The following is a 21,012-nucleotide window of genomic DNA, read 5'->3' as shown; positions in this document are numbered from 1 at the left end:
TCACATTTACTTTCAAATTAATATTTTGTTGGGAACTTACCATGGTGAATATATTATAATATCACTGTCAACTAAATAATTCAAGATTCGCTTTAATTTAATTTGAAAAGTACATTGTTTGCAACAGCAAGTACCTCTTGAAATCTTAAACAAATGACCTATCAAGTACTTCGAAACAATTCTAGAGGTTCAAATTTCAAAATGAATGAGCTTTTTTGAGTAGTTACATAAGCGTCATGGAATTCCCACCTATATTCTCAATTCGAATATAGTTTTAACAAAACTAAGTGTATAATCTTTGAAAGATTACAAGTAAAAAAAGTACTAGATAAATTTCATTGCTCAAGTATAATACTTAATAATAATATGTACTCATATAGCCTACTTATAATTTAACTCCATCGGGTCGCTGTAATTTGGTTCATTACAAGTTTAATTGTTACTGCTTTTGTTTACAATTATTAGTTATGATTTATATATACATATACATTTTTTCGCTTTAGTAATTCAAATGAATCGTATCAATACTATATTATTATACTGCTCATTAAAGTGTACGACTATAGGTAGTGTCTTGAAAATTCAAAAAGTTTGTTAGCCTCATAGTTTTATTATTATTATTTGCAAAGGCACGTTTAGATTGCATGAATTTACACATTTTGCGTTATTCAGATTGCAAATTCTTGGTAAATTTTTACTGATTTGCTATTTTCTTCGAACCTGCGTTAAAACCAACGCAACTTTACTTGTTCTGTGATAGTATGTGTGTATGCGTAAGTCAATGAACGTATCCCTGCTGCAGACAATTATAGTAATTTAAAAAATTGTGATTCCATGACTGATTCCATACACTGAGGATATGCTTTTTTGAATGATTGTATGTTACCAACCCATACAAAACAAAAAGATAAAAATATGCTAGCTAAAATTCAACAAACGTGCAAAGCTGTTTGAATTTAATACGAATATTAAATGAAACTGTCTTCACCTTGATCGTTGTAAGAACATTTTTTACTTTTTAAGTAATAGAAACACCTCATTTTCTTTTAGTTTCGACCTCACTCCGCTAAAAGAATAAAAGTCACTGTTATACGCATTAATTAAAGAGGTTTTATATACAGGTGGGCATGAACATAAAAACATGGAAATGAAGATGGAAATAAGATTTTACAAGCATGAACTCATATGTAAAGAAACCCAGAATGTGTTACTAGAACTCAAAGGAATAAAATGTTTATGAACTCCCATTGAGATATCAAAGGGTTCAACATATCAAAGGCGAAGAACTTAGAGCGATTATTTTATAAACCGACGCTATTTGATTTATGAGTTTTGTTATTTATACACATTTAAATATAAGTTTTACATACAGGATAAATTAATCATAATTAATGCAATTTGAAACTTGGATACATATTGCCTATCCACCCTTTTGACGGGGTAAATGTGTATTTTGCAGACAAAAAGAGGAATATGCTTGTGGAATATGATGTAAATATGACTGATTAAAAATTAATGCACACAACACATTCATAAGGTAACGGATTCTTTCATTACAAGTAATAAGTTTCCTGATTTGTTCACTTGATTATGTCATCCCCTGTACTACTTCAAAATGTAATCTACATATGAATAGTGAATAGTCGTCCATTTCATGCTTACTTTCATCACTTTTAAAAGTTATTAGATACATAAAAAGTTTATATATTTCAATGTACACGTTAAAGCACTGCATTCGAAACCAAATGCAATCAATGAAATATGTTACCTACCAGTCTCATCGTTAATGAAAATGTAAACCATTACTATAGTTTCAGAACTTACATTTTCATCTACAGAAAACAAGTTAAGTCGTTATGATTACGATATTTAAAATGTCAAAACTATTAAAAACATACAACACCAGCATTGTCACCAATAAATTATAACTATTACAGAACGCAAATAAAACAATCGAAACAGGTTTTCTCCGGCTGGCAGGCATGATATTTATCGCTATTAAATATCATTACTGTTAAGTTGTATTAACAGTATAATAATTTATTAGCAACAATTATCGTTTTTTTTTAATTACTTTCTATATGAAGATAAAACTGTTGGTGCTGAACTATAGTAACATTTTAAATTACATCAAATTCGTGATTCGTTCACGTTTGTTGTGTAACTTTGAGATGTACACACGTCATGATTGAAGCCATACTATACAGTATTCTACATTAACATGTCAAGTATTATTAAAATTAACGCTTTATTAACGCACGAATACCCTTGATAAAATTATAAACTTTGAAAATTATTTTTTAATAACGGCCTTCATTTTTCCATAAGAATACACTGTTGTAATTTTGGCAATAAAATTGCGTCAAGGTTCTTTGTCAAACCCTCTGGTGGAATGTTCTCTCACAAACACAGCACCAATACTTGTTGGGCACTGGTGTTATAGGTAAATTTCAATGCACTTTACAAAAGTGCATGCTTCATACTCAACTAAGCCTGCTTGTGTTCGTCTTTGATCTTTCCAAAAAGATGTATTTTTACGACTCCGTACACTTCCAATGAGTCAACTGCACGTCATCAAGACTTGTACACGTCACCGAGACTGGTAAGGCAGTATATAGTGAAATAAATATTATATATTATCAACAGAAAAACATGAAGTCAGAATGTCAGAAAAAAACCACAAATAATTTTTCTTAGCCCCATTATCTAATAAGTTCCAACATCTAAACTTTATGTTGCACTAAAATAATTTGACGAGTTAATGTTGTTATATATGCTGTAAAATGTCTCTGAAAATTGTCTAAGGAATAATGATATCATATAACTAGTCACCGTGAAAACTGCCTATTCAAATACAGTTGGAAACCTTCCCTAGCACGCCGAGTAGAAATATAACAACGTCATGTAGTCGTCAGCCAATGGCGTCCAAGTATCGAACTAGAATATTTTACACCGTGAAATCTATCTACTCAAATACAGTTGGAAAAGTTTCCCTAGCAACCCTAGTACGAGGATAAAAATATCGTGTAATTGTCAGTTAACCTCGTCCAAATATCTAACTGGCACATGTTACACCGTGAAAACTGCCAATTCAAATACAATTGGAAACCTTCCCTAGCACCCCTAGGAGGAAGATAACAACGTCATGTAGTCGTCAGCCAATGGCGTCCAAGTATCGAACTAAAATATTTTACACCGTGAAATCTAGCTACTCAAATACAGTTTGAGAAACTTCCCTAGCACCCCTAGTAGGAAGATAACACCGTCGTCAGCCAATGGCGTCCAAATATCGAACTAGAATATTTTACACCGTGAAATCTATCTACTCAAATACAGTTTGAGAAACTTCCCTAACACCCCTAGTAGGAAGATAACAACGTCATGTAGTCGTCAGCCAATGGCGTCAAAATATCGAACTAGAATATTTTACACCGTGAAATCTATCTACTCAAATACAGTTGGAGAAACTTCCCTAGCACCCCTAGTACGAGGATAACAACGTCATGTAGTCGTCAGCCAATGGCGTCAAAATATCGAACTAGAATATTTTACACCGTGAAATCTATCTACTCAAATTCAGTTGGTGAAACTTCCCTAGCACCCCTAGTAGGAAGATATAACAACGTCATATAGTCGTCAGCCAATGGCGTCCAAAATATCGAACTAGAATATTTTACACCGTGAAATCTATCTACTCAAATACAGTTGGAGAAACTTCCCTAGCACCCCTAGTAGGAAGATAACAACGTCATGTAGTCGTCAGCCAATGGCGTCCAAATATCGAACTAGAATATTTTACACCGTGAAATCTATCTACTCAAATACAGTTGGAGAAACTTCCCTAGCACCCCTAGTAGGAAGATAACAACGTCATGTAGTCGTCAGCCAATGGCGTCAAAATATCGAACTAGAATATTTTACACCGTGAAATCTATCTACTCAAATACAGTTGGAGAAACTTCCCTAGCACCCCTAGTAGGAAGATAACAACGTCATGTAGTCGTCAGCCAATGGCGTCCAAAATATCGAACTAGAATATTTTACACCGTGAAATCTATCTACTCAAATACAGTTTGAGAAACTTCCCTAGCACCCCTAGTAGGAAGATAACAACGTCATGTAGTCGTCAGCCAATGGCGTCAAAATATCGAACTAGAATATTTTACACCGTGAAATCTATCTACTCAAATACAGTTGGAGAAACTTCCCTAGCAACCCTAGTACGAGGATAACAACGTCATGTAGTTGTCAGTTAATCTCGTCCAAATATCGAAATAGCATATGTTATTTGGCATCGATTTTTGTGGTAATATCGTGTTATTTTTCGAGCATAACTAGTCAGTACAATTCAGAATCTGTGCACTTAGGTAACGATGTTTACTTTTGTACTCTTGAACAAACGTTATATAAGTTAACGCATATTTGTACAAGAATTTTTCTATTCATATAAATATTTATTAGGTAATAATTCACTTAAACAGTTCTGAACACTATTGTACCACTCTTACATTTTTAACATTATTCTCCTTTACTAGTAATGCTTTGGAATTTTGTTTTAAATTTATTGTTGTATCATCAAAGATTCCTAACACTTTCTTGTTATTTTCCCAAAACTACGTATATACTTTTCCGTCACTGTTAAAATCTTAGAAACACTCTTTGAGCTACGTATACACGAGTAGTATGCCATTGCGTACTAAATCAATTATGAACGTTAATTATAACAACAAAATATCATTTTGTTACGAAAATATTTTTATTAAAAAACTGCTCCAGCAAGGAAATAAACAGTTCAAAAATATCAATGAGCCACTCTGTTTGAAACTGTACAGATATTTAAAATATTAATAATCATATATTATTAATCATATGAAATTTTGTGTATCTGGTATTCGTGAACATTCTCAGTTGAAAAGCTTTTCACTTTTCTTCTTTATTCTTCTTTGGGAAGCTGACTCACATATTCTTCAGTAGTTCACTTTTCTTAGTATCTAGCAAAAATTAGTCTTCAGCGAAATAATAAATCTAATTTTCCAACATTGCAAGTCGTAAATGTTGTTCACGACATTTCAAATATCTCCCCTATTATCACAAAGCTTACAGTAAGTGTGGTTTAATATTACTTGAAAATAACCACAATGGAACTGCTAATTAATGACAGATATTGTTATTTCCGTGTGACACGGTAATGAATGACAAGGTTATGTCAAAGGTCTTCATGAAGTCATGAAACGTCCCGACATCTGTATGACAGATTTCCAATAATGATACAATATTCAGAACTAATCAAACTATCCAATGTTTCATTGAGTATTTATTGGACATAATTTAAATAACGATTGTAACAAAACGAATAGATTTATCTTGTTCTATTGTTATATAGAATTAAAGCTTGTTTTTATTTAGTGGCCTGGCAGAACAAAACTTTATTAAAGACTATTATTATATGTTACAAATACTGGACTGCCTTTTATTTCCCTTTGAATAATTAACGGTAATGATAAAAGTTCACAGCAACAAGATCTGTGAAAAAGAAATATTAAACAGACATCAGAAACTTGTTTAATGTTTGTAGCAACTGTTAATTGATCCGTAGTTAAGAATGAACTCACTAACAGATTGGCACATGCGGAACAAAACAAATTTATCGGCCGATTAAAGCTGTTGACCTTAGGGCTCCCTTATTGATTTATGGGACTATCACACACGGCATCTCCAGTGTGACAACCGCCCATCGAATTACGCCGACTAACGTTTCCTTCCTGTAACCGAAGGAGCCAGGTGTTATCAACACAGCAGAGATAACATGACGAACAAGAATCTGCATTTTTGCAGCATGACAAGTCGCAAACCGGTTGGCGTGCCGAGAACAAAACAAACAGCTGTGCGCATTACACTCACCCACGTATCGGAAACAGCTGACAACACTGAACAAACACTACACAAAAGCTTCGATTCACTGATAACCTCCTTTTAGACCGGTATGATATTTAAGTCAAGACGTAAACAACGCACACACACCGACACCACTACACCGAACAGTCCGAACTGGAATACTGATCTCGGCTCGACTCCGCTCGGTATTGCCAGGTCGTTCGGTCATCTTCGGCAAATTCCGAGTCCACCCGAACGCGACCGAGCGCGCGACCGCGACAACGGCCGACAGCGACCGGACGGCCACTATTTCTGGCGTAATTATTATAATCTTGTTTTTATTCCTCTTTGTAATAGATTGCCGCCCGATTAGAATTGACGGCTCCTACTCGACCGCGCCGCTGACGCCGTTTATTTCGACAGTGGCGCGCGCAGCGGGTGGTGTCACAGTTATAAATAATGACGTGGCCGTGGCTAACTTAATAAGAGCGGTCAATTGCCGTGCCATTGCGCCCACTGGCCGAAGCGAACGAATTTAAATAGCTGGCACTAACTAGAAACACACAAGCCATCACTTTTCGTAGATGAAATGTGTTCGTTAGTGCTTTAGTAGAAGATCTAAACGAACAGCGCGAACTTGAATTCAATAAACAAAGCATTTAACCCTAAATATAACTGTCGATAGCTGTTACAGATCGGGAGGTATTGTGGTTCCCAGAACCTAAGAGCTTCTGAAATCCGTTAGCAAAATGTTACTGATTCCTTCAGGAAACTTCCATACGTCAAAAAAATCTCAGAGGCGAGGAGCTCTGGAGCCTAGGGACTCCGGTAGTCCTGGAGTTCCCAGAGCGCAAGAGCTTCCGGAATCCGTCAACAAAATGTTAATCATTCCTTCAGGAAGCTTCCAGACGTCAGAAAATCATAAAGGCCAGGAGCCCTAAGAGTATCGGAGCTTGACTCCTTCCGGAGGCCAGCAACTTTTTTTACACAAATCAAAGAAAACATCATTTAGAAACTATAAATGATTAAAAAAGTATTGTAAACATATATTATATATAGTATACATAATATTTATTTTGTCAATGTTTCAAGGTGATTTGATCTAAGTTTAAGAAACAAATAGTTGTCCGAGTTAAAAATTATAGAACAAAGTGGCAATTTTTGAAATGTTGAATTTTTAAATAATATCAACAACGGTTTGTTATTACAGATGTTTTGTTATATGAAATAATTTTACCTTTGACATGTTTTTATCTCTTAATATTTTATGATAGTTGACGTTCATTGCTTTGAAATGGAATTATATCTTCAGGTTAGTGGTGTTGTTGTTGTTGTTTCAGTTATTATGCATTGCAGAACAAAGTGGATAAAGGCTTTAGAACTTATAAAGTTGTTAGAACAACTGTTGTCTCCACAAAGTTAATATCTTGTTTCCAGTTGGTTTGTGTTCAAATTTTGACTACAGTAATATCGAATCAATATAAATAAATACATTTATAAGCATAATTTCATTGCAGCGATTATGAAAGCATAATCATGTTCACATTAGACACCATTTTATGCTTATAAGTGTATAAATCTTGAAGGGTTTGCAGATGGTGGCATTCCTACATTCGTGAACGATTTCTAGTCAACATGCCGACTATGAGTTGTTATTATGCTAATAGTCTGAACTACCTTCAAAACTAATAATACTTTTATTATAATTAATTATTTTAGTTTTTACACGTGACAGCTAAATATGAAACAACTTTTTTCTCGAATGCGCCTTAATGGATGTTTCGTTCCAATTTAAGTATTTTGGGAAATGCAGTATTTGGTGATCGTAGACTAACTTCAGGAAACTTTTCCTACCTTTTAGAATAAAAGAGTAAAACCATCAGGAATCGTTGAAGAAACAATTTAAAATTATCATAAATAAAATTGTTTTTCCTGGAAGTTCAATATAATTAGAAAAAATCGCTATAAGCTTGAATATAGAGCTACTGATGAACGAAAATATGACCTCTGTCACATCTGCTATATTTCGTCTTTATAATATATATGACTGTATATGTTTGTTTGTTGCTCACGATTACGCGCAAGCTCATTTACCAATAGCACGATTGTTTTCATAACTTTAATGATATAGTTATTGATTTACGAAAATGCACCTTCTCTGTGTCATCGTATATTATGTTTTACCTAACCCGCGTGTATCAATTTGTGTTTATCCCACGATTATACTGATAACTTTACACCATGCATCACGATTTTGCCACAACCTTGACGATAGATATTCTGAGGTACGAAAATATAAATTCTCTGTATCCCCGTCTGTTATAATTCGACTGACTGTGTGTGTATCAATTATTGATTATCTCGCGGTTATAATCAAAACCTTCCACTAATTATCAGGACGTTTGTCAGAACCTCCTCAATGTATCTACAGATCCATAAAAAACTTAGCTTCTCTTTACGACAGTCTGATACATTTTACCGGACTGTGTGTATAAATTTGTGTTTGGCTCACAATAATGGACAATCGCGTAGACTAATTATTACGACGTCCGATATAAATTTTCCTCATTTAATCTTTTGTACTTCGCATTGGTAATCCAGTAAGGTCAGAGAACGTGAAGTTAAATGTTCTAAAATTCTAATGGGGCTACTGCTTAATGCAGCCCAGAGCTTCTTGCATAGGAATGCTGTATTGATATTTCCCCAATGAGTAAGGAGCACACTACGGCGTTTCCGAGTGTTGAATATAAAATGAAGGAACCGTTTGATCGGCATGAGAGGGAGAAATCGGGTGCCGCACCTCGCCTTGTCTACCGTGTGGGGGAGGGTGGCTTTATCCCCACATTGACTGCGCGTGTCGACACCCCCCCCCCCCCCCCCCAAAACAGTCACTACCACCAACCTTCTCATTCATAACTACTTCTAGTCTCAATTTCTGCACAATTAGCCTAAATTAAATCGATACGAAATTCCAATTGATTCATGTTGTCTGTCTGTTCTCTCAAAAGACAATAATAATGATTCTGATGCATCCGATTGTTGGCTGACTTATTCTTTAATATCAAATATATATTTATTTATTTTTGTAACTACCTTGTACATGACAGAATGATTGATACATAAAGTTAAAGTCTCCTTTTTCTATTCTTCCGGTCAAATACTAAATTTATTAACACTTTTAATCAAACGTTTGAAATATGTTGTCGTTTTATTTTACTTTATTTTATTTATTTTTTAGAGTTAAAGTGAGGTTGATTTTTTTAGTTTTTTTTAGTCTTGAATTTAAGAAGCAATATAATCAAATTAGAAAATTAAAAAGAACAAAGTTTCCTTCTCTCTTTTTCTTCCATCTAGTACTAAATTCTAGACAACCAGATGGTCTAAATATAAGATGAATATCTATATTCCTCGTTTATAAATTTTATTTCTTTGCCGAGGTTTTCATATTTTACACACAACAACTAATGGCACATTTTTTATTTATGATATCCATTTTTTATTATTTGTTTACTCTTAATCACAATCTCTAAAAAAATGTGTACCTGAATAGGCGTAGCATGCCTACTGTTGGTCCAAAAATGCTAAAGGACTCAATCGTATTATATAATAAGTTCTTTTACTAACAAAGCCACGTTATAGAAATAAACAATTTTCAAATTGTAATAATTTCACTTCAATTGCTTTATTGCTTTATGATTAGTAGCCCCCTGAAATAAACACAAACGAATAAATAAATTAAGAATAACCGAGACTCCTTCAAAAACGAAATGTATATTCTCATATGAATTACTTATTTGATAGGTGAAAATCTGTTTAAATCTATACATTTATATTTGAGTGGAACCAGATACTATATGCACTTTTTTTTTAGAAAATCGTCAAGGAAACACCGTTTCCGATTTTACTGATGAGGCAAACAAGGTATGTAAATAACTATATAATTCCTAGACTGAACCAATTAAATAAGATTATATAGCGAACAGTGATTTGAAAGCGAGAGCATGTGCTGTTCTGTATCAGGTTTACAGATATTCATGTCTTCGAAAACATTTACCGAGGGTACAAACACAGGGTACAAAAAACTTCTTAATATCTGGTATAGTTATATTGACGATACTTTCTTAATATGGCAACATAGTGAAGACCTCCTGAAAGGCTTTATAGATTTCTATATTAATTTTACTAAATACTTGAAAGTATTCATTCACAGTACGATCATTATTTTCCTAGATTTTGATGTTTTTTTACGAAAAAGCCTTTTTTAAACCAAAATTCGCGTTTAGATACTAACACCATGTAATACTAGAACTTTACTAGCTGCAACCATATACGCTTTTAGAAGCGCATTCCTAACAGTTTAGCCATTCGAGCAAAGCATTTGTGTAGCAAAGAGCCTGATTTTAAAAGTTAAACATTAACAAAATAACAAATGCCTTCACAGAATTAAATTGCCCTAACACACTTGGTAATCAAAGTAATAGATGGATAATTTCTAATGATAATGAATCATTTGCCCTGAATAAACTTGAATTTATAACCAAATGTTACCGTGAGCTTAAAAAAATTCAACTCTATAATTAAATCTGCTCTTCACTTTCTTCAATCATTGTCATCAAATAAATATATTTTTCAAAACCACTTTTTATCATCCTTAAAAGACCAACCAATCTTAAAATATTTTTGTCCAAACTTATTTGTGAAAAAAACTATGGACACTTTTCAACGGTGGTAAACCTTATCAAAACCCACGTTGCGGTACATGCAAAATCATATCATGTAGTCCAATTTTTAGCAGTCACGTAACCAATGAAATGAATCCAATTAAAGAGATTTTAGGTTGCAACTCAAGCAACATAATATATCAGATGAAGTGAAATAAAAAAAAAAAAAAAACAAACAAAAAACAGTATACAGGCCAATCCTGTGACCCTCTTCGTAGTAAAACGACAAGTCACCGTTACAGTATTTGTTCATGGAGATGGCAGGCTTTTCGCTGGACATTCGAATGAACACTATCACGAAAAATTTGAGTTATTATAAATTAAAATGTATTAATAATGAATCATTAAACATTAACTAAAATTGTCTAAAATATTTAATTTGAAACCAAACAAACTAGCTATCAACTTGAATTAAAATTTATATTTCCGCTGCATTTAAGCCTTCCATAATTTAATAAAAGTTTGTATTTTGGTATTTCTTGTAAATTATAAGCTGTGACGCATTTTTTGTGTTTATTTTTCAACAAGAGTTATTTATTGTAAATATAATGTTTCTATATTTGTAAATAAATATTCATACAATTTATTGTGTGGGGAAGTATTTTAAGATGTACTAAAATTATAAACATATTTTTATTTTTATGTGTGTTTAAATATAATTTTTTTTTTTATTCCTAAGCCACTATCCATTAAACTTAAAGTTGTATATGTACATACGCATGTACATTATATCCGTTGTAGTTAAACTAATTTTGTAATTACATTTTTGTAGTACTTTTAATTGTAGTCATGTTAGATTTTTCATTATATTTCTAACGCTTTAACTTTTTTGTTATTTGAAATAAATATTACAACTTTGTACGCCTAACTCTGTTTTTCCAATACATAATTAATTGCTTGTATGGTGATACCGCTTTGAGAACAGACCCTAATTAGTGTACGTCATATTCATATATAGCAATTCATACAAATCAAGCGTTCATAAAACTTCAACAATTAGCTAGTGCTATTACAATTAGTATATCAAGAAATAGTCATTGTTACAATTTCATGAACAGTGAATTTTAATAAAATTTATATATGCTTTTTAAAACCACATATTCAAACATTTATGACAGAAACAAACCATTACTTTGCAAGTTCTGTGTTCTTCACCACACAACAAATTGCGGATAAGCGACAAAGGGCGATACTCCGTGCCTTATCAGATCAATACCACTTAGTATTGGACTGGAGGGGAATATACGAGGATGTAGAATGTAAATGAGTTTCTCATCTCGCATTGAATTCAAACGAGCGAATGTAAACGCCGGAACGCTGTCCGGAAGTAAAGAACAAGCAGTAATGACTGGGGGATGCGAATATTGGATTCGACACACGCCTCTGTCAAAATGCAGGAGGGTTACTTACCCCCCCACATACGTGATTTTCCCCTTCTTTTCCTCCGGTGAATGTGTGAATTCTCATCCACTCACTGTTTACTTTCGCAATGAACTGCTTCTGTACTCTTCGAGTAAATATTGTATGGGTCCGTAGGCAAACCATGAACCCCTCTAAAATGTTCCTCTTAGTTAATCCTTCTGTCATTCTGACGAATACGTTACCCTCCCTAGTTGACTTCAATCATTCTTTACCAATCCATTTTAGACTAATGTAAATTTGGAAATTCCTCCCTTCCTAAAATAAAAGCAACTATTAAAAGCCTACTTAATTGATGCACTTGGATAAAAATTATACTAGTTTATTTTTCATTATTGGAACATCAGTATTATATCATACGAAAAAATTCTTTAGTAGCATGTAAACGTATTTAAAAAATTGTTTAATTGTAGTATAATACACGGTCAAAGTAAGACACACCACGTGTGACGTAACAGTTTTCGCTGAGGGTGCTAACAAAATTTCAATAGATCATCTCATTCTTGATATGTTCTGTGGCCAGATATATTGATATTATACACACAAAAATACATCTCCAACAGACACGAAAGAAAATGTGTCAGTCTCCTAAATAACTGGCTTCAATAACGCTCAGACAAATTCCACCGTTAGAGATGAACAATTATCATAAAACTAATTCTTACCTATTTAAAGTTTTGTATAAAATTTAAAGTTTACAGATAAAATGTTTCTTGAGATATTGGCCACAGGATACATCTACACATTTTTGTTCATTTAATTAGGTTTCATAAGAGTGTTCAACTAATGAAAGTTTCGTTGAGGTAGAGAGGATATTACAACGGATAAGAGTGCTCTGAAATCAAATCTTTTCATCATTGACTTTCCACTGAATTATATTTTCGTTTTACTCTATTATTTAAAATTGTTAATGTTCAAATCACGTAAATAAATAAATAAAAATAAATAAATAAAGTCTTTATTCAGCAAGCGTTCTTCAAAGTTACACACTCTGATTTACAAGATAACTCTTGTCATAGCGTACAAATAAATAACCATTAAAATCTAAAACTAAATAAAATTACAAAAAAAACTTTTTGACATGGTTTTTAAATGAACGGTAACTAAGGCTCTTCAAAGCAGGGGACAAAGTATTGTATATTTTTGGTCAAAAGTATCTAAAAGCTTTCATGCCGATTTCTAGACGGACCCTTGGCAAATGAAGTAGGCCGTCCTGTCGAGTACTGCGTGTGTTTATTTCATGCCTGAAAATAAGTTTTTTCCTGAGATATTCAGGCTTGCCAGTCTGAATAACTTTGTAAATAAGTTGAACAGTTTGCAAGTCACAGCAGTCATTAATTGATAACACCTCAGAACTTAACCTAAATTCACTGATGTGAACAAATTTTTTGAGACCATAGACAAATCTCAGGGCTCTTTTTTGCAACCTAGTGAGAACCATTACATTTTCCCGAGTAAGGCAACAAGCGATAGATGAAAGAGCATAGTATATAGTAGGAGAAAATTGTTGAGGGGACAATTTCCAACTTAGCAGACACTGGCAGTATCTTTACACATCTATATAGCGTCTTTAACTATTGACGTATGATTGTGTACGCACTTTGTTTACAGATTTTGTTACTTAATTACTTTCTCGTTGTCATGGTTACCCATAAGACCAATGGTAAAATAATCGAGTGGCATCCACCATCATTGTATTCCAACTTAGTGTTCCTCATATAAAATTGAACACTTTCCTCAAGTCTATAGTTCAATTCGTTTTCGAGATATCGTGTAAACAGACAAACTACAGGCAAAAATGAAAATACGAAAGTTTTCGAGACTCTCGAGTGAAAGACTTTGCTGACGCTCATTCACTTAAATTTATGATTTATATTCAATCTTCGTCATAACTTAAATATCAACATTTGAAATCATTCAACATTTCATATACTCGCTGTTTAATAAGTTCATTGCAATTCGTAAGTTAAACATAGCTTTTAATTTGTTTCAGTGTCTTTGTCAACCTACATTACTTTGCCAATATAATTCAAGAGGGAATTTTCACTTTACATGAATGTGACCTAGTTTTCGTGAAATCGATATTGACATTTTCTCTGGAAAAGGAATTAGTCGCCACCACGCTAGTTACTGACATTATCAATGAGAGGATAGCCAGAAGGTTCAAAATAACAAATGGTTCATTAAAAGTCCTAATTTTTAGTTTAAAAATCCTTAATTTTTAGTTTAAAAGTATTAATTTTTAGTTTGAAAACTCTTAATTTTTAGTTTGGCACACCTCCAGACCATTATATAATATTTACAGAGTCCGAGAACTAGATAGGGTGAATAAACATTGTGACTTTCAGATCATTTCTATTATTTACAAGTCCTGAAGGTTGGTAAAACCTTTCTGTGTAAAAAATACGGTAATGGAACCATTTTTACTTTTTAAGTCAAGACGAAATTAACCTGTATCTATATTCCCTTTTTCATAATCTCCATTTTTTCGAAACTACGGAACTGAATCATAAACTATATGAGAAAGCGTACTTCAGAAAATCCAGTAAACATCATTTTTTAAGTTTGGATTTATTGGGGGAAAATATGAAATCCGTCCTGCAGTAACGGGATTGAATGCGTATATTAGAATTTTCCAAATTTATTTGAGAAAACAAGATACTCGAATTCGATACATGCGTTGCCAAAGCTTATTAAGGTTTAAATCAACAATGTTTTATGAAAGATATTACATCAAAATTTAAGAGAAAAGATGATTATGTCAAGTTAAAAAATTAATATAGTATTTAAACTGCATAATCTTTTAAAACAAATGCTGCCATTGAATTAATTAGCTGGAAAGGTAGAATAAATACATTTACTATCTTAGAGAAATCCCATGTATTCATAAACCTATAGTATAATGGGTTTGCAAATCTGCTAAATAACAGCTAATGAAGTAAGCTGTATCTGTCGATATTAAATCATTGAACTCGTTATTGTTATGATGTAAAGTATTACACCGTGTGAATGCTTAGTTTTCTTGCTTATGAAACGTCACAGGAAGACTGCAATAAGGGTAAGATGTGTGTACAGTGTATAACATTGGACACAAACATGTATATTATCTGTGTTTCTTATTATATGGCACCGCCTTCAAAAATGTTGTAGTATCGGTGTGAGTAACTTTCATATTTTCAAATTAAAATTATCTTTTACTTCTTTTGGTTTTCTTTTGTTTTAAAAATATTATTAATAACATTTAGATATTTACAGTTTCTATTAATTAAAAAATGTGGTTTTTAATATGCAAATATAACACAAAGATTCTTTATCTGCATCAAACGAATGTTAGTTTTATTTTAATACATCTGTGTGTTAAATTCCTATTCATAGTAAAGTATAATAATATAATTTAAACTACAGGAATATGCAAGGAGCTATTGTCATTGTCCTGGTAGTAACATCTAGCCTTACAGAGGTGAATTGTGTACCCCTCTTAGTAACCAGAGAAAGTTTTAAATGGTTTTCAAGTCAAAGCTTCCAAATTATCTTGCACAATTTCGTTAACCACTTAAATCTTGGATTGGGAATGCAATTTATTTTTGGTTATTACTTCGCGGAATTTGTATATTAGTGCAATCATTTGTATATTTTATTAAAAATAAATTTTATATTTCACATATTGAAATGTAAAAATAATATTAAGTTAATTATATGACACAAATATGAACTTACATGTAGTGTTCTTAATAGATCATTTCAGTTCAGGTAGCTAACCTTTGATGTGTGGGTTTGTTGAATCTCAGTATATGTGTATCTAAGCAGTTTTATTATATTCTTTTTAAACATTTAATGTTATTTACAAATCAATTTACAGAATTTATTTTCCAAATGTATATACCTTTTTAATATTCAAATATCTTGCATAAAACTAAAGCTTAATGCAGCTTCAGTTTAAAGTAATAAGAATTTATTTAAAATTTTAAGAATACTTATTTCCAAACGTTTTATTTATGTTTAAGAGCGATAATATTTAAATATTTATTTGAAGATTTATTTGAATACATTTTAATGTTTTAGATTGTTCGATCGTGTTAGAATGCTTTCAGTTTTTTTAGAAACTGTAGTTTTATTTGTAATCAGCACGGTAGTTTGATTTGACAGAAACGTTAAGAAAAATAATTTGTAGTGAAATAATTTAATTTAATATAAGCAAACTATTTTCTAAATGTATTGTTAACAATGCTTAAAAGGTTATCCATAGATAAAGAACATGGTCGTGTGAGCTTTTATTTGAAAAGTTAGAATTTAGTAACTGAATATTAATTTTGCTTATAACAAGTAGAATTCTACTTCTTTTGTTTAAATTTTTTTAACATTTTATTGAAAAAATAATTCCTCTGATAACTCGGGCGTACTTATATGCTTATAAATATTTTAAGTCTATCATCATACAATTAGTTCCCTTAAAATTATTAGTATTATTGTAGTCTTTGAGTTCTGTAATAGCTCTCAAGAAAATGCTGACTGCATTTTAAACTTAAAAACATGCTTTGGGCTCCACCTTGTGACCTTATGAGCTCAAAAATAAAATACAAAAACAATTATTTGATATATTTTTAGGAACGCTTCCTGTTTCTTGGTATTACAAAACTCATTTCTTGGAGCCAGTGTGAGTTCATGCGTTTAGGGATTTGCTCTCCGCAGACACCAACGGGATAAAATATTTTTAGTTGGCTCGATAAAAATACTAAAAAAACGTTTAACCTAGCCTATGTTATTTCCATAGTATCCTAACATAACTGATCCTAAACTTATGTGCTCTACCTTCATGTAAATTGTGCGTATATTACGGTACGAGCAGTTTTTCGTACCCAGCCAAAAATCGCAAAATTGTTGGAACATTTTTTTAATACAGCAATTTTGTCACATTACGATGTTAAAATTAAAGGACAGATTATTAAATGGAATGAAACACGTTTTAATAAAATCGGTATCTTAGTTTCAGTCATGGCTTTATGTCCTTTTCATTACACAAAGTACACAAATATTTAAATGACCATTTTTGTGTAGATAGTCCCATTACACCTGTAGAAGCGTAGGCGATGCTATGAAGCCATATTCTAGGAACGGACCGAACATTGCTACAATACATAATCCACATTGGCTTGTGGCCACCCACTGATTAATCTGATTATATCCTTTGTTTTTGTGTTGGACATTGGACGTGTGTTACTCCTAAATATGCTGTGCTTTCACTTCTAATTCAGTTATCCCACAGTAGTGTTGTTATCGTTCATGCACTTCAAACATTATTTAACGTATTAAAGTTTAGCAGATGATTACATGCAGTTCAATTAAATTTATTTTAATACCATAGTCTAACCAAAATTGCATTTTTGTTACAGGCAAGTATAGCTGTGCGTATGCTTCTCCTTATTTAAAACCCACGGACAGTATGAGATTTGACATTCACGGACTTTAAACACTTATTTGTTCTGACTAAAGGTTTGTTCTTCCCTTAAAACACAGTATCCTGTGTAGTAGGGCTAGGCAAAACACTGACGTGAATCGACTGCTTGAACTTTCGATCGATTGACTGTAGTCACGATCACACGTAATAAAACATAATGGACATTCATGAGGATTCCAAATAGCAAAAACTTCATAAAACCGTTTAATAGAAATGATGCAGCATAATAAAAAACCATTGAAGAAAGACGAACCATTGAAAATTGTTATCCCGCTGGACAGGTATGTAGGGTCTAAGACCTCCAACAGGATCATTGTCAATAACTCTAATATTTTTTCTCATTGCACCTGAGTCTCTTTCTTCTTCTTTTGTGATACATTACAACAGGCTAGTAACTTAGAGGAATACCATCAAAGAAGTATTTTGGTAAGTTTCATATTTCGCAATATGGATACTAAATGCAATCTTATTTATTCACCTATTTAGCTTTATAAATGCTTTAAAATATCTCACATATGGAGACGGGTCAAATTGAAGCTCATCACAAAATGCGATATTGAACTATCCATGTCAATTAAGGCAAGTATACAGGTACTGTATGTTGAAAAAATCATACAGTTTTATATCATCACTGGGATATCTCGAACTATTCAGATCTATCTATAACCAAACTACAACTATTCAATTCATTTAAAACTCAAAATTAATGAATTACACAATAACGTACTTTATCAACATGTAATTTATTACATTGTACAGAGATCTTTATGGTTGCTTGCTAGTATTAAATTGCATAAAGCTTAATTAAATTATATTGTTTTAAGCGAGGGTGGATAAGATATCGATAATGATTTTAATCACAATGATGTATTTTCATTATACATAACATACACCAATTTCAGCCACATTGATGAAATCGTTATTGATATAAACAATAGGCTGTGCTGTATTATCAGTGCCTAGCAGTCAGGTACCTCTCTGTAAAGTGGACACGGGCTTATCGCTATTTATTCATTAACAGCTGCGTTGGCCTGGTGTATAGTCTGCACCTACCCTAGTCCCAACTATAACATTCTATTGATTATAACATTGTCGGTATTGTATAGAGATAATCATTTACTGTACAAATGATAGCTCAAAGTTCAATCGTGAAAAGTTTGTTTAATATATGAATACAATAGACATAAAGAACATTAATTTTTTAATTATAAATGTATTGAATAACAGTATTCAGCACAATTAGGTCTGGATAGCTTGAAATGATCCATAATGATTGATGAAATGTTTTATATATATATATATATATATATATATATATATATATATATATATATATATATATATATATATATATATATATATATATATATATATATATATATATAAAGAACATGTAAAGGTACCATTGGATCATTTCAAGCTATTGATGATTAATGTGTATATATATACACCTACCTAAATATATGCGAAAAAGTAAGCGCTCTGTGGTGTAATGGTAGCACATTCACCCGGCAAGTGAGAATCGTATAAGTACTTTTTGCGATTCAATGTTTATTGAAATTAAATATATTGCCATTTATATATATATATATATATATAATTTCAATAAACATTGAATCACAAAAAGTACTTGCTCCGCCGGGAGTCGAACCCGGATCTCTCAATTGCCGGGTGAATGTGCTACCATTACGCCACAGAGCGTTTACTTTTTCCGATTCAATTATTTTGTATTTGCCCGTATCTGTCACTTATGCGTTTAAATAAGCAAACTAACATTTGATCGGAAGACCAAATACCTGTCAAACGACTTTTATTTAGGTTAAATTGTATAAATGGCAATAGCCTTATTGCCATACACACACACACACACACACACACACACACACACACACACACACACACACACACACACACACACACACACACACACACACACACACACACACACATTCACTCTGTTTAGTTTTTAATGGACAAAGATAGATAGATGGAACTCGGGACAGCTTTCTACGAAATACAAGTGAACTTTTTAGTCATTGTTACAACTTTGCCCCCAAAATGAGATTTGGGGGGACGGATAAAATTGTTTAAATGTAAAGACGGACTAAGCGACACTTCATTTGAAATATCTTGATCAAATAAGAACAGTGGAAACTAGAGCTTTATATCTCAACCCAGTACAAAATGGCAGCTCATTGAAATTATAAATATTATATCATATTGAAATTATATATTCATTTCTAAATCTCTGTGAGCCACACGTAATTTTGCGCTTGAGTTAATATGTCGAGCCATTGTTCTCATTTATGTGTCTTAAGTTTTTTTCTCAGAGTCTTACAAGTACAATGTGCACTGTTACAGGAAATTATATCAAGGACTCTTGTTTCCTTGTTGTTGGATTTGGGTAGCCTCGTACTTTTCATAAAACCGTTAATGTAAAAAAAAAAACTCGTATAGACGTGCAGGTCAAAATAGTTAATTTTTATTAACGTAATTTCGTTTGAGTTTCAAATTTAAATAGGTCGAACTTGATAAAATTATTGCAATTGCGTTAAAACGCGTGAAATTATTCAAAACAAAAATAAAAAATGGAGGGTTAAAGGGATTATAATATTATCTAACACTAGTTTACTGCTTTATTAAGTTTGGAAATTATATGAAAGAGCCAAAAATAGGTTAAATATATTCATAATATTAGATCCATTTAAGTGTTAAAGAAACCCTTTTCCGTTTCACCTCATAAGCATCAATGCTGCTTGAGGAAATAGAGTGAAGGATTTACTGAACTAAATGTTAATTGTTTTATTTGATATTTAAGTTTCTTAGATTTTTTAATTTTACTTTTTAAATTCCACTTATTTACACTGCATAGTTTAAATTAATATTTATTGAACTGTAAATGGGGGATTACTTTACTGTTTATAACAAAATAATTCACCTTTGTATCAATATATGCTACTCCTTTACTGCTACTCCATTAGATGATTTCTAATAGGATCAGAGATCCAATTAGCACTCTGTTAGCACACAATCTGATATTTAAGAAATGTTTTTCTAATCATTTAAAGCCATATTTCAAACAAGGTACCGATATATCTGTCAACACCATGGCTCATGCGACATTCAAACATTAGTTCGGTCCGGTATGGACATACAAAGGTCATCCTCTCTTGTCTTGTGTGAGGTTACTGATATACGTTTGATATGAAAGTTAATGCATGATTATAATCTTCTCCTAAGAATGTGAAATAAGAGGCAAAGATTCAAATCTATAAGTCTATCAATTTACTATTGTTGCGCTATGTCCCGGTATTGATACTAGATCTGGCCGACGGATCACGCCATGGTCATCGTTTCAATGAGAATTCTGTTTTATCCTTTATGTAACAAGAAGAGTCCAATCGTAAATTTGAAGAAGGTTCAAACTCAAACTGTCCATCTACACCAGAAAGACAGCATCGAAGACAATTCATATAAGTGGAGAAATTTAAGAACATTAAACCAAGCTGAATAACCCTGCATTATCCCTCTCGGACATTGAAA

General features: G+C 32.3%; 1 protein-coding gene across 1 annotated transcript in view; it reads right to left on the bottom strand.

Moving 5' to 3' along the window:
- LOC124353761 (roundabout homolog 2-like) overlaps positions 1–6,062 on the bottom strand; it is a 583,238-nt gene extending 577,176 nt beyond the window's left edge. The window contains exon 1 of the mRNA XM_046803756.1: positions 5,902–6,062. The gene's annotated coding sequence lies outside the window, so the exon portion shown is untranslated. The remainder of the gene's footprint in view (positions 1–5,901) is intronic.
- Positions 6,063–21,012: the final 14,950 nt, after the last annotated feature.

Source organism: Homalodisca vitripennis, chromosome 2 (genome assembly GCF_021130785.1).
Source record: "Homalodisca vitripennis isolate AUS2020 chromosome 2, UT_GWSS_2.1, whole genome shotgun sequence".
In the NCBI taxonomy this organism is placed as follows: Eukaryota; Metazoa; Arthropoda; class Insecta; order Hemiptera; family Cicadellidae; genus Homalodisca; species Homalodisca vitripennis.
This window is presented reverse-complemented; position numbering and strand designations above follow the sequence as displayed.